The 14,488-nt window shown below is 44.2% G+C and overlaps 1 pseudogene; it reads right to left on the bottom strand.

The window, feature by feature from the left end:
* Positions 1-688: 688 nt before the first annotated feature.
* The window catches only part of LOC138491965 (cytochrome P450 2J4-like), a 207,522-nt pseudogene continuing 193,722 nt past the window's right edge, over positions 689-14,488 (bottom strand).

Raw genomic sequence — 14,488 nt, 5'->3', positions numbered from 1 at the left:
AAATGACTTCAAATTAGACAAGCCCCACAAAGCTGCCTTTGGCATTTTCAGCAACTCTTCAAACCTCTGTTGCTTCCCTGAGCCAGTTTTCTGTTGCATTGTACCAACAAAGTCCTTCACTACTTCAGCTCAACTCAGAAGTTCATCACTGTGGAAGCGTTTGAGCCGTTGCATCTTTGAACAGTACCTCGAACTTGCAGGATCTTCGCATCGAGCTGAACCAGACCTCGACCTGACCCGCTGGAAGTATCGACTCACCTGTTGACTCGACACAATGGTACTCATTGCATTGAACCTGCACTGCCGTTGAACAGAACTTGGTGGGTACATTGAACTGCATGGTTCTGACACTGCATTGAACTGCCTGCAGCTACTCATTGAACCTGACTCGGCACCTGGGTCAACTCATCTTGCTGCATTCGAATCCTGCTCGATTTGGAAGCACGGCGCTAAGAAGCCCAGTTAAGCACAGTCGAGCCACCAAGAAAGAATAAAGGTCTTTTGAGAGGCCCAAGCCCCCAGTTCCATTTTAGGTAAACTACAGAATGCTAAACACCCCATTTCAACCATCTCCAAAGACATATCCTTCTGCATTTTCTGTGTTCTTTCCAAAGTGATAGGTTTTTGATAGCGTTTTCATTAATTATATAATTATGTTGATCCAAAAGAAAACGAGTTGATACCTTAATATGGCTAACAAAGTCATTTATTTAGCATATTTGCAAGCTTTCATGGAATGGCTTCTTTGAAAACCACCACAGCATTACAGGTTACATAGCACCTCCATCTTTTGTTAACCTATGTTTATTTGGTTTTCAAGTAAACAAACAGTAGTACGTAGAAACAGAGTAAGAACATATTGTAGGTATAGTTTATCAAAATACAGAATAACCAAACATAAAATACCATTTCCCCTTGTGTCACTGCGTCAGTAGTTCGGGTTTTCTGTGAGAGGCGGTGGCCTTCCTTTTTAAGATTGGGCCCGGATCCGGGGGGCGAGGGGGGTCAGCGGAACGTCTCCAGGATTCCTTCAGAGCGTTGGCCTCTGGTGGGGTTGGCCCACGTGTAGCACCTCCATCTTAATTGGACATTTCTTTTATTTTGCACCATTGTTTTTTTTATCACATTCACACTCCTCTTAAGAATATAGCCTTCCCCCAGCACACGTTACTACAAAAGGCAAAGGAGGTATCTCTCTTCACTGTGACTGGTTTACTTATACGATTTGGATCACTGTTGGTTTTTAGTAGTCTGATGACTAAGCGGGCGTTTCACCCACTGCTCATCCTTGAACTCCTTCGGAGCAGTAGTCATTTCGACACATTGAGCTCATCATGAAATTGCGTCCCGCATTGTTAACATTTGATGCATAGCATGGTAGACAAGAGAATCTCGAACATGTTTTAACACTAGGCAAAGGGCAGGGCAGTGTTGGGTGTGCTGCAGATGAGCAGCACCCTCCCATTGCTTCATTCAGGCATTCCTTCATCCAGGAAAAACATGTTTTAAGCACTTTCACATTCCTGGACAGTTTCTCATTCTGGAACCGAGCGGGATTTGGCGCTGGGCATAAAGAGCATCCTTTTGGAAACCTCAGTGATCTACATGCATTTTGAAGAGGAATGCAGACAAGAACGAGCCCCACAATACCACATGTGGCCTTTGGGATTCTTGATTGGGTTGTAGGTCAAAGGATTGACAACCAAAGGGTCGAATGGTCAAAGGATCGACACCAAAGGACCGAAAACCAAAGGATTGAATTTTTTAAAAACATTTTTTACTTTTTTTTGGGGGGGGGTCCCCCCAATCCCTGTTTTTGTGGTATAAACCACTTTTTTTCACTAAACGAAAACCCCCCAAAAAATATATAATTTTTAAAAAAAATTCGATCCTTTGGTTTTTGATCCTTTGGTGTCGATCCGTTGACCATTCGACCCTTTGGATTCGATCCTTTGACCAGACACCTCTTGATTGGAGTGAACTGATAGAAATCTGGGAGGGTATTACGGAAATTTGCCCTGGCACAAGTGCAATTAACACTATGCAAAAAATGTCCTAGTCCCAAAAAATATACTTTTTTTCAATGCATTTTTGCATCAGGGCAAATGACTATGGTTAGGAACATTTTTCCACTGGTGTAAATTTCCTATAATACCATTGCTGATTTCCACAGATTGAGATTAAGGACGAGGCCAATTGTGTGCCATTCTCAACATTCCAATCCGTCTTTATCAGTGCATCAGTTCGATTGAGGGATCAGTCATGGTTGCACACTGCGAATAGGCCCTTAAGGAGTAGTGCTGCTGCGGCGGCTTGATTCTCAGGCAACAATTTAATGTGGATCGTTTAGAACCAGGACCTGCGTTCTGCCCACATTCTGTGCCTACCTATGAATCCTGCATTAAATGCTCATTTTGGTTATTGTAGTGCAAGCACTACATTAAATAAAGAAAAGAAAACGTACAATATACTTTAACAAAGTTAGAAAGCAAGCTTCCACCCCAAATTCAGGAGAACTATATTACGGCTTGTCTGAAAACTAGCGGTAGGTGCAAAATGTAATGTATGGCAACATGGTAAAACTACTGATCAATACCTGAACATAAATCAATTACTTAGAACAAATGTTGCCAAAACGAATTCACTATTTGAATTGAAAAATCATTTTTAGATAATTACTTTAAAAGACATGGGAGATCCAGAGAAAACTACTGCTGGGAATATAATATTCAAGCTAGCGGAGAATGGCACAGGTCATATATGGGTGTGGTAGCAAGGTAAAACCCATCATGTAGTTCATGTTGACTTCGGAAGGTGAAGGCCCGGAGCAGGCTGGTGAAGAAGATGAAGAGCTCAACCCTGGCCATATGTTCTCCCACACAGGCACGCAGACCTGCAAGGAAAAGGAAAAAACCGCTAGAGTCATTTCTTTAATACATTCTTCAATCTAAAGAGCATGGTATTGTATTGTAGTTGTCATTTGTATAGTGCCTTTTCTGTGTATTTGGTAATACATGTTTTGCCATTATTATAGTCTCAATGTGCCTGTGGTGGGAACGTCTTTGGGGGCCGCAGTACTGAGTATGGGAAATTCTCTTAGAGGTTTAGAATTTGTGTGTGCATTTTGGCCAAGATAAGGAGTTAGGTGGGCTGGCTGGGCTCCTGTTATATCAGATCAGCGCAAGAACTTCATGAAGTGAGTGTGACAAGAACTTTGCATAACACAATAATGCCACAGGTTGCATTCAGCGTGATATTGAAGGTGCAAATTTGGCTTATGCAAGTTGACATTGCATGACTCTTAAAAGCAGCAGAAATCTCATATCTTCTCCCAAACTCTCCAATCACTTCTACTGTATGACGGAGTCCATGCAGTGCTTCTGAAAGTCCTGCACTTGTTCCCACTTGAACATCATATTAAGAATACGTTTCTTTAATAGAAACCTTGTTTAGGAATCAGTGAATCAGTGAACAATGTCACCAGGTCACAAATAGTTATTTTGCAATAGCAGTAAGCCATACCCCAAAACACCAAAAAGCATTTTTCAAACTATACTACACTTGATTACCAACACATACGAGATACGATCCATAAAACAAACCAAGGACGGTACAACAGGAAAGACACAGACCCACAAACCAACACATCACAATATCAAATTTGGGCTTACTGTAACAACAAACAAATCAATGTATGGGGTAGATGGAGGAGGTTAAACACACATTCCATTAAAAGACGCCCACACTTCTTTAATAACACTTGGTCTGACAATCATGTTGTAATTTGTTCTTTTAATACAGGGACAATTGAACAAAGCTCAATGTTTACCCTTGATTTATTGTTTGTCTTTCACTGTTGCAGTATTTGTTTCTCAGCACATGTAAGGGCTTTATATAACGAGAGCCATGTATGTACAGGCACTTACAAGGTTCCCTCTCCAGATTAAAGACAGTTGGTGGTGACACATGCCCCAGCTCGTGAATATAAGACTTAAAACAAATACTTGTGCTCCAAACCCAAGCTTTCTAAGAGAAAGTCAGCTGCGTCCAACTCGCATGATCGAAATCCTTCTATGCCCCTCTAAACAGCGCTGCTACTATTTACTCTCTTTTCACTGCTTCATACATATATATCTCGTAGCATTAAAAGATTTGCAATCCTGTGCCCACCCCTCGTAAACTGAGACTGACCTCGGTTAATATGTGTTCCTACCAGGGCCATCTTAAGCACTCTTGGGGCCCGGGGCACAGACACCTTTGGGGCCCCCCTCCACCGAACCAAAGGAAGGAAGGGATCTGCAATATCTGGTTGCGCCCCCCATATCACGATCCAACCCATAGCTTGATATGCTTCACACTGATCAAAATAAGCATGGGTGCATCTTTCACTCCCCTTACCCTTTTCATTCTTGTGGAAATTAGAATGATAAACAAGTAACATTTCAAGGTCAACACTTGCAGTCCACAACACAAGCCCTTGCGTTCTAGCATAGCTGCAGGACATTGTTCATCAATGGCAGCTCCCAGGAAGGAACACCGGCCATAGACACAAGTGCACACAATCCAAAATAGACAGAGGATTCAGATTAGCTTCCTCTCCTCACATAATACAAAGGTGCACAAGTATGAATACAGGAGACCAACTGGAAGCAAGGAGAAAGCTAAAGACACCATAGCATAGATAGTGGATGAAAACTAGAACTGCCAAGAAGGTGTCTGTATCCAGAAGGACTGAGATTAGAAGAGGGACACGGTTTTAAGTAGTGTTGCTATTAGAGAGCAAAGAAACAAGTGGACGTGGTGCGCAATATATCAATGCTTGCTATTATTATACAGGAAGCAACACTATAGCCAGTGAAGCCATGAGTGAGGCTTTTTTGAAGATCATACTCTAAGAACGAATTCACTCTGAAGGGTGACACTTCAAGTTTTAGGGATGGATGGGCAATTTTTTCAAGTTAGGCCACACTAAATCTGGTGCCCAGGATCACACATTGGTAAAAAGGTGAAGTTGGGATATGTGCCCACTCTGCAATGTATTCACTTGACCACTTTCTTTTCCTGTTCTTACCACGAACTAAAACAATCCCATTTTATAGAACAGACCTGGAAAGTAGTACACAAATCACATAACCCAACATGACAATTTTTAAAAACCTGTTCTAAAAGCTTATCATGCAAAATGGGAATGATTCTAGCTTCATTGTCTCCATCTTTAAGGGAAGTATTTTTAAATTTAAATTACATTTATAAAGCGCTCACACAGCCCGCAGGCATCGAGGCGCTGTTACAGGAATAGTTTGTCTTAGTTACGTATTTATAACGCGCTTAAAAACCCAGAGGTTTCTAAGCGCGGACCCGGGGATCGAACCTGTGTTGCTTCATGTCGTCTTGCTTCCAAGACGGCACGCTGCCGCTGAGCTATCCTCCCGGGACAGTATATAGGTAACACCATACTACTTGAGGTCATCGTAAAAGATTTGTTCTTGGTTTCTCTTTTGTATTTTAAAGCTTTTTTTTTAAAAAAAAAACAAATTCAGGCATGTGAAATTGTGAGTCATAAATGTGCATAACAATCTTTCAATTGTAAAAAAAGTTAACAATTTTTTTGTGTCAAATGAGCAGACCTTAAAATATGCTTGACAAAAGGTCTGCAATACCTGGACCATTCTCTTCTGTCTAGAACCCCTTCCACTCTAATGGCCCACATTCACAGAAAGATCAGGCAATGGGCTAAACAATGGGACCAGCCTGTGAGATGGCGACCCTTTTCACAGAAGACAGCACAGTAATGTTAGTGCTATAAGATAATTAGTCCAGTATCACTGTACTGTCTGCTGGAAAAGGAAACAAGCATAAACGCTTTGGTTCGACAGTCTTGAATTTGGATACCTAATCAACTCTCAAATTAACACTTTATGCTCATCATTTGAGGTGGCTTCCTAGGTTTTACAATTACACATTGGAACAAACCAATTTCTAGACTGTCTCTGCTGATGTTATGTTACGTTGTATAGCAACTGCTATCTGGTTCTGGTATATATGCTGATAATAGCAACTGTTCTGCTACAAAACAAAGTACATATACATGCAGCTGTAATGTATAATCTTGCATATTTACACATATCTCTGCAGTGAGTGCTTAACACACAGGGCAATCCTCTGAACCAATCAAATGTATTAATATGCATTTAAAACACATTATCAACTCATAAAGGTGCACAAGTTGTGCCGTAGTGAATGAACAAACCATGTATTCCATAGCGAGCACAGAAAGCATTACATAATGAATTGATCAGAGAAAAACATAGTTGTCAACAACAGATAGGCAAAAGATTTAGAACCCCAGCAGCAGAGCCTCAAATATGCTGTGCTATTTAAGTAGTGTGTTGAACAATGAGAACTGACTTCTTTAGCAGCCTTGTGGTGCCCCTCTCCAAGATGGGGGCCCAGGGCAAGTGCCCCTTTTGCCCTCCCATAAAGACGTCTCTGGTTCCTACAGGTACATCCATTCCTACTCCAAACTCCTTGGCCAAGAGTCTGAGGTCAACGTTCAGGTGCCAAAGGCACGTATAGTTATTACACATAATCTGAGCATCCCATTCCTATGCCCTGGCTCTCTCCCAGGTGGCCAACAGTCAGAATCCAAAAAGGCAGACCTGGGCTGGGGAAGCTCGGTATGCGGAAAAAGGTAAAGGCGACGGAAGCATGTCCCCCCCCCAGAGCAGCCTAGAAACTTTACACTGCCAAAAGTAACCAGTCCCCTGTCAGGGCATCTGAGGGCTCACTCCTGAATCTAGTTGAGCAAGGGCTGTCTCAGGGGGTGTGGCTGAACTTGTATGCAATTATGGGAGTTGTAGGTGTTTGGCGAAGGCACAAGTAGGGGATGGGAAGATTCTGAAGATGCTTGGAGAAGGATTGGGCATGAAATTGAAGAAACGGAGGAAACAAAGAACAGAAGAGACTGGAGGGGAGGAGAGGAAGAGTGTGAGGGGAGTACGAGGATGAGAGTGGAGAAGAGGATGGAAGGCGAATCATCAGCCCCGCTCACTATACTTCATAGTATAGTGAGCGGGGGACACCTCCTGCAGCCCCCGTAGTACGTGTGTTCGCATGAGAAAGGTGCAAACTTTTGGTAGTTTGCACCTTTCTCATGCAAACGTTCTGACCGCGGCCAAATCAGCCGCGGCCGGATCCCTCGGATTCCTTTACACTGCACATAAAGTTGCATTTGCACATAATATAAGATACTTTTGCTTTCCCCAATATTTTAAACAAGTGCCATTATCAGAGACCTGTTGCATGCCTCCACCCCTTTTCCATGTGAATATGGTGCTGTGGTTTGCTAAAGTGTCTGCAGTTTAATCAAATATGATTATACTATCTTGCATTAGAATTGTGCAGGTTTTTGGAAAGGGAAGGAGTGTTATTGATTCAGAATGCACGGAATTTCGATTCACCCACCCAACCTTGGAAAATGGTTTTAGGATTGGATTAAACAGATATAAATGCCCTTCCCATGGTCAAATGTAGTTTAAGCTGCTTCACATACACATTATCGAACTCATCTTCATTAGACCATGGTACAGGACCCCCGAAATATGGTGTAAAATATCGGTGACAGCGCTTAGGGCACTGTTGAACTATTACTTATCAAATACTACACTGGCATCGTGGAGATGTTTACCCTGTGTTACACAGCGCACAGCACAGTGAAAGCATTTTTTTTAAAATGTGATATTGCTCAGCCTTAAATAAAATGGAATCGGGATGTAAGGCACACTAGCAAACTACAATATCCTATTTTCTTTCTATAAATAATTTGTCAAAACCTGCACTCTATGCACAGGAACGGTATATTTTCTATGTACAAGCAAGTCTCACTGGGCCTTCATCTAGTCAAAGGCACAGTGCATTTAACCACTATTATACTATAGTAGTCTATTTGGACTAAGGGCCCCTGCTGGCAGCCACCATACCAATTCCTTTGCACCCCAGTTACTAATCAGGGCAATACATTCCAGGGGACTTATTTAATTACATTTGGTTAGTGTTCATACTCACACTTGGGATCTTGCTTTTGAGACATGGAGCCAGTAGAAACTCTCGGGCTGGAAAGCTCCCAATCAGAAAGGCCTTTTTGAACGGTTAGTAGTTAGTAGATGATGTCAACTTAGTAGTTAGAGATCCTGGGCCACAGGTAGTGGCTGTACGGGAGTCCTAGTTTTGATGCTGGAGAGCCAGGTTGGACTTACTTCGTCGGCTGAGTGGCTTGCACTGTCTACTAAAACACTTGACATGTCACGGATACCTACTTAACCTGCTCACTGAAGCATCCTTCCAACTCCTAATTGCCTTGAAAATGACCCTGGAGGGTCGAAACACGTGTCAGCTATTCCAATAAATATAGGTTGCACAAACACGATTACTTGTTTCATTTCTATTAGAGATTGCGCTATCAAACCAATAAACACCTAGCGCATGTGCCTAGGGTTTCACATCCAAAATTCATAAACCCAGCCTAGAGACAACAGGGCACCGTCGCAGGCAAACCACCCTTGCGCATTCAGCAGGACACGCCGAAATTCACCTGAACAAGGGAAGTGTTTCAACAATTCTAGTACCCCAACTTACCTTTTGTCCATCAAGAAGAGGCTTAGCGGGAGGACAAGCACGAAAAAGGAGATGTAGCAGATGGTGGACCTATCTGAGGGGAGAATGGGAGAAGCAGTTAGCAGAACGGGTGGCTGGCGGACAAGCCTCTTCCTGCTCATCCAGCGGGGGCAGGCCATGCACAGCAGGAGCACCAGAGAGCACTGTCCTCAAACCCTCACTCCCTATATGGCCCAGTCTATCCTGGATGTTGGACTCTTTTGCCCTGCCACCAGTCAGGTGGAGGAATCTGAGGTCTTCTGCATTGTCGAGGGCTGTGGGAACAGAGTCAAGCAGGGACAAAGGGAAAGGGCAAGAGCCACATTCTAGTAATGGTGGCTATGAGGACCCACAAAGCCAGTGGCACAGGAATGTGTAACAGGCACACGAGACAGTCTCCATGGCAGCTGCTAGAACCCATGCATTCATCACTGCTCCCGTCAGCAGTGTTGAGGAGGGGGGAAGAGTCTCCGTGCTGGGGTGGAGCATGGTGGTGACATGCCTAAACTCCCTCACCCATCCAGCTTGCCCAATAGGTATTCATGTACCTGCTACAGTATGTTTTTATCTTGATTCCATAAAATGAGGTTCAATGTTTTCGTGGGAAACAATCATTACTTTAGCTATCACACATCTACTGCTAATCCTAGTTATACACATTGTTGATTGGTTGCAGGCTTTAGATTCTTAAACGTGAATATGAGAAGATTCTTCACTAGTTATTTTATTGCTAATAATGTGGGCTTCACATTGTTTGACTGAACTATTTGAATGCTCATATATCCATATGGGAGTAAATATATGCATATGTTAAAAAAAAGAGTGAGAACATTCTTTCTGTGTTTCTAATTATGAGTACAAAGAGTCACTATATTGTAACTGTAAACACTTGTTTAAGCAATAAAACTGCAGGTAAGTTATTAATGACATCATCTAGACAAGGGTACTACGAGGTGTTCGTAGATGTTCTGGTGGCACACCATCAATATGCAAGTCCAATTGTGAACCTGTCGGATGCCCAGGAGAAGTGGTTCCTCTTGCACGAGGCGCAGAGGTCAAACTCTTTGTCGCATCGGGGATAGCACTATTCTCTGCCACACAATCTCCCACTGCCCCAGGGCAAGCGGGGTATGAGGAAAATGATGACAGGGGGAAGCCAGGGCAGTGATGCATGGAATGGAATAGCCAGTCCTCATCACACACTCCAGCCCTAATAGACATGAATAGTTTGTGTAAACACAGACCTGTTTCACACTTGGCACCTCAATTCAATGTATTCTAGTTATTAAAAACCACAATCAGCAATTCCACTATTCCATTATTCCTATTTTTGGTGCTGCTGGTAAGAGGTGTCACGTTGGGGTGTACGGGGGCTTGGGTAGCACAGGTGTATTTATAATTCCTTTTATGTCCTCATGTCCACCAACACCCTAACGGATTGAACCTGTTGTAAAGGAAATTTGATTGAGGGCTGATTGTATGATTCAGTAGGATTTGATCACCTGAATCAGTGTAAAAGGTGAATTCAGATACCGCGCAGGTTCATATGATAACAAAGAAGCTTCCATAAAGAAAAAAAATATCACTACCCATACTTGCATGACAGAACCATAGCATGACGTTACAGCTTCCTAACAATGCACATTATGGCATATTGATATTGATATTTTATTTCTATCGCGCTCGTACACAAGTGTTTCAGAGCGCGACAAGGCAAGGGAGGGGAACAGGGGAGAACAAAACAGCGATCTTACTAGGCCCAGTGACATTGAGAACACGCAAGTGCATGGGAGAGGGGGAGGGGAAAAGTGCATGCAAGGGGGGAGAAGTGGAAAGTGCGTCGCAGAGAAGAAACATATATAACAAATAAATAATAAAGGCAACAGACAGTGGTAGTGCAGCCAGCAATTTGCAAGTGCTAGGTTTAAGGCAGCAGACAGGGTAGGTCTGATAAGTGCAGGACGAAAAAGGGGGGGCTGTATGCGTACAGATACAGACCCCAGCGCAAGTGGTGGCACGGAGGCAGTGCGGGAGGGCGGCAGGGTGAGCAGGTACCTGGGCCCGGAGGACAGAGGGTGGCCAGGTGCACGGTGCCAAGAGAGAACAGATCAGCAGGGGAGAGGGGGAGCGAAGGTAGAAGAAAAGAGGAAGGTCTTGAGGTGCTTCCGGAACCGGAGATGGTTCTCCTCAAGTTTTAGAGTGGTAGGGAGGCTGTTCCAGAGGGAGGCCCCAGCCGAAGACAGATCTGCCCCGAGCTCGTTTCTTTGAAAAACGACTGACCCTGAGGGAGTTGGAGGTAGAGGAGCGAAGAGCTCGAGAGGGGAGGTGTTTGCGGAGGGATAGCTGAAGGTATTTTGGACCCAGGCCCCAGAAAGCCTTGGACAATGCTGAAGGTTTTGAATTTAATCCTTGCATCCACTGGGAGCCAATGGAGAGATTTCAGAGCTGAAGAGATAAGATCCCAGGGCTTGAGGCCAAGGACAAGTCTCACAGTCCTGTTCTGATTTGTTGCAGAAGGTGGAGAGTAGAGGCAGGTAGATTTAGAAAGAGGCGTTACAATAGTCCAAGCTAGAGAGAACCAGAGCTTGGGATACCATGAGCTTCTGGGGGAAGGAGTGGAAAGGCACAGTACCTCTGAAGAGGTGCAGCAGGAAATGTGACTTTTTAGAGACCTCTGAGATGTGGGCAGAGAAGGAAAGGGTGGAGTCAAAGATGACCCTGAGGTTCTTAGCCTTGCGGGTGGGGGTAGGAGAAGAGTCAAGGGGGGCCGGCCAGAGAGTGAGGGGAAAGGTTGGTGAAGGTGTGCTGATGAGGAGGATCTCCGTCTTGCTGGCATTCAGACAAAGATCATTGGCGGCACACCAATCTTGAATGGCAGTTAGGCAATCAGAGATAAGAAAGGGAGAGGAGGTGGCAGAGGGCAGCCTGAAAATGAGTTGAGTGTCATCAGCGTAGCACCGGAAATTTTAGCAGAAAGTGGCAATGCAGTGGGCGAGAGTTGCCAGGTATTGGTTGAAAAGCAGGGCGTGAGGTTAGACCCCTGGGGAACACAACACCACAGGTAGAGAAGAAGATGGATGCAAGGAAGGACCCAAGTTGGACCTGGGAGGGTCGATCTGAGAGGAAAGAGGTCAGCCAGGCCAGAGCCTGATCAGTGACACCCAGGTTTTCACGGAGACGGTTGAGCAGGATGGTATGGTTGACCGTGTCGAAGGCAGAAGAGAGATCGAGGAGGATGAGGACAGAGGGAATGTTAGAGTCAAGGTTGGAGAGCAGATCTTCACGGATGTTGAAGAGAGCAGTTTCCATGCTTTTGGCAGCTCTGAAGCCAGACTGGTGGTCATGGAGACGGCCAACAGAATTGGAATGAAGGTTAAGCTGAGCGATAGCCAACTTTTCCAAGAGTTTGCATAGGGTTCTATGTGATGTGGTCGAGTTTTATTTGTCGAATTCAATTTTGAATTGTTTATTTTCGTTTACAATTTGATAAAGAGCCAAGGTAGCAGTGCACACCTATGGAAGTCTGCTTGGTTACTACTGTAACATCCACATAATGGAGTTTTGCTGATTTGTTTGCTAAACTTCCCAGCAAACAGCAAACCAACTGCCCCCATCAACACAAACCAACACGCTAAACCATGCAAAATCCAGCAAGAGAAACCTACCAGAAAAGTCGGACGTACGGCCATTAATGTACTCCAGAAAAAACCCACCACTCCATTTGCCTGATATCATACATCTACCAGCATTTAGCCTACTAGCATAGCTTAGCCTTATCTGGCATGTAGATTAACTGTGTAAAGTAGCCACATTGTACACTCAGCCTGTATGTGTTGGTTAGCCACATTCTGCATCTGGTATAATAATATAGCTAAGCCTTATACTGAGACAGGCACTAAGTAACTTCTGTAGCATACAGGGTTCGGCTCCCCGAGACAGATTGTTGAGGTGGAAAATGCATCGCACTTGGAAAGACTGTTGGGGCAGGAAATCTATCACACTATGATGGATTGTTTAGGGATGGGAAGTGTGTCGCACTGGGATGGATTGCGGGGGGCAGTGTGGTGATGCGTCACACTTGGATGGGCTGTTGGTGACAGGAAGTGTATTGCACTTGGATAGTGCGTTAGGGGTGGGAAGTGTGTCACACTTGGATGCATGGTTAGGGGCGGGAGATGTATTGCACTTAGATGGTCTGCTGGGGGTGAGAAATGGGTCGCACCTGGATGGAAACATTGATAGGAACCACCTCATACAATGCCTAGCTGAGGTGGATAAAAACCAAACCGAGAATGACTCCTGCGAAACAACGTTAGCAAATCTACTTAGTCACCTCGAGAAACTCACGGACCAAATTGCCCCCCTTCAAACTAAATCAACTAGACCCACCCAAAAAAAACCACAATGGTTCTCCAAAGAACTTGCAGAACAAAAAAAGGACAAACGAAACAGAGAAAATGTATGGCTAAAAAATCCTTCATCAGCCAATAAAGCCCGCTGGAAGGAAAGCGAAATAATAGATAAACATATGATAACCGAGGCCAAAAAAAACTTCTATAACGAACAGATTTCTACAGCCACCAATTCCACCAGCAAACTATTCAATATCCTCAAATCCATAGAAAAACCCAAAGCCATTACCCCTCCTTTCCTACCCTCTCAAGAAGAATGCGATGCCACACAGATCGCCTTCTTCAACAAAATTTCAAAAGCCAGGGACGCCATCATAAATTCCCTGACCAACAAAAAAACGACAGTTACTCTGCCAGCTGAGACTGCAACAGCAGGTATTGGAACTTTCAAGTTCACAGAGATCAACAACAGCGAAATGATCAAAGTACTGGCGACCATGAAACCCACTACCTGTGCAGAGAATATCATTCCACCTAAGATAATATTGGACAACATAGACATTTTCGCCCCCATCCTGACAAAGATCATTAATGCCTCTTTTAGAGATCAGGAAGTCCCTAATGCCATCAAAAAAGTCACAGTAACCCCTCTGGTAAAAAAACCCAATCTCGACCAACGCGATCCGAATAATCTCAGACCCATAACAAACTGCAACTTCATCCTCAAAATCATGGATAAGATCGCCACCATGCAGCTCCAGGCACACGTAGAGGAATCTAATTCCCTCCACCCACAGCAGTCTGGTTTTCGCCCCGCACACAGTACCGAGACGGCCATGTTAGATCTGCAGACCAAAATGCTCGGTATTATTGACAAGGGTAAGACAGGCCTCCTCGTTCTACTCGACCTCAGCGCCGCATTTGATCTCCTCGTCCATAACCTACTCCAGAATGTGCTAAAAAAGACCACCAACTGCTCTGATGAAGCCATCAGATGGATAATGTCCTTTCTAAAAAACAGAATATCCAGAGTGCACTGGGGGGACAAGTTCTCCCTTGAAAAAGAAATCCTCTGTGGAGTTCCCCAAGGGGCCAGTATGTCACCCCTACTGTTCAATCTTTACTTAAAATACTTATGCCTTGTTCTAGACCACATAAACACCTATTTCACTAACTATGCTGACGACGCACAGCTTGTATTCGAACTAAGTGGCAATTATCAGAAAGATAGCGAGCAACTTACCACGATATACAACCACGTGGAGCAATGGATGGACTCCAATTGGATGTGCCTAAACGGAAAAAAAACGGAACTCATGATTTTCGGCTCATCCTCTGCTCGTGCTAAGCTACCCTCATCCTACACATCCTTCCACATTAAAGATACCCCCATTCCGGTCCTAAGCAAGGTTAAAACCCTAGGTATGCTGCTAGAAGCATCGTTGGGTGCGGTCGCCCAAGTACAGTTCATCAAAAAAAACTGT

This window comes from Ambystoma mexicanum, chromosome 10 (genome assembly GCF_040938575.1).
Source record: "Ambystoma mexicanum isolate Mex_15411 chromosome 10, UKY_AmexF1_1, whole genome shotgun sequence".
NCBI lineage: Eukaryota > Metazoa > Chordata > Amphibia > Caudata > Ambystomatidae > Ambystoma > Ambystoma mexicanum.
Note: the sequence above shows the minus strand (reverse complement) of the source record. Positions and strands in the feature narration are given on the sequence as shown.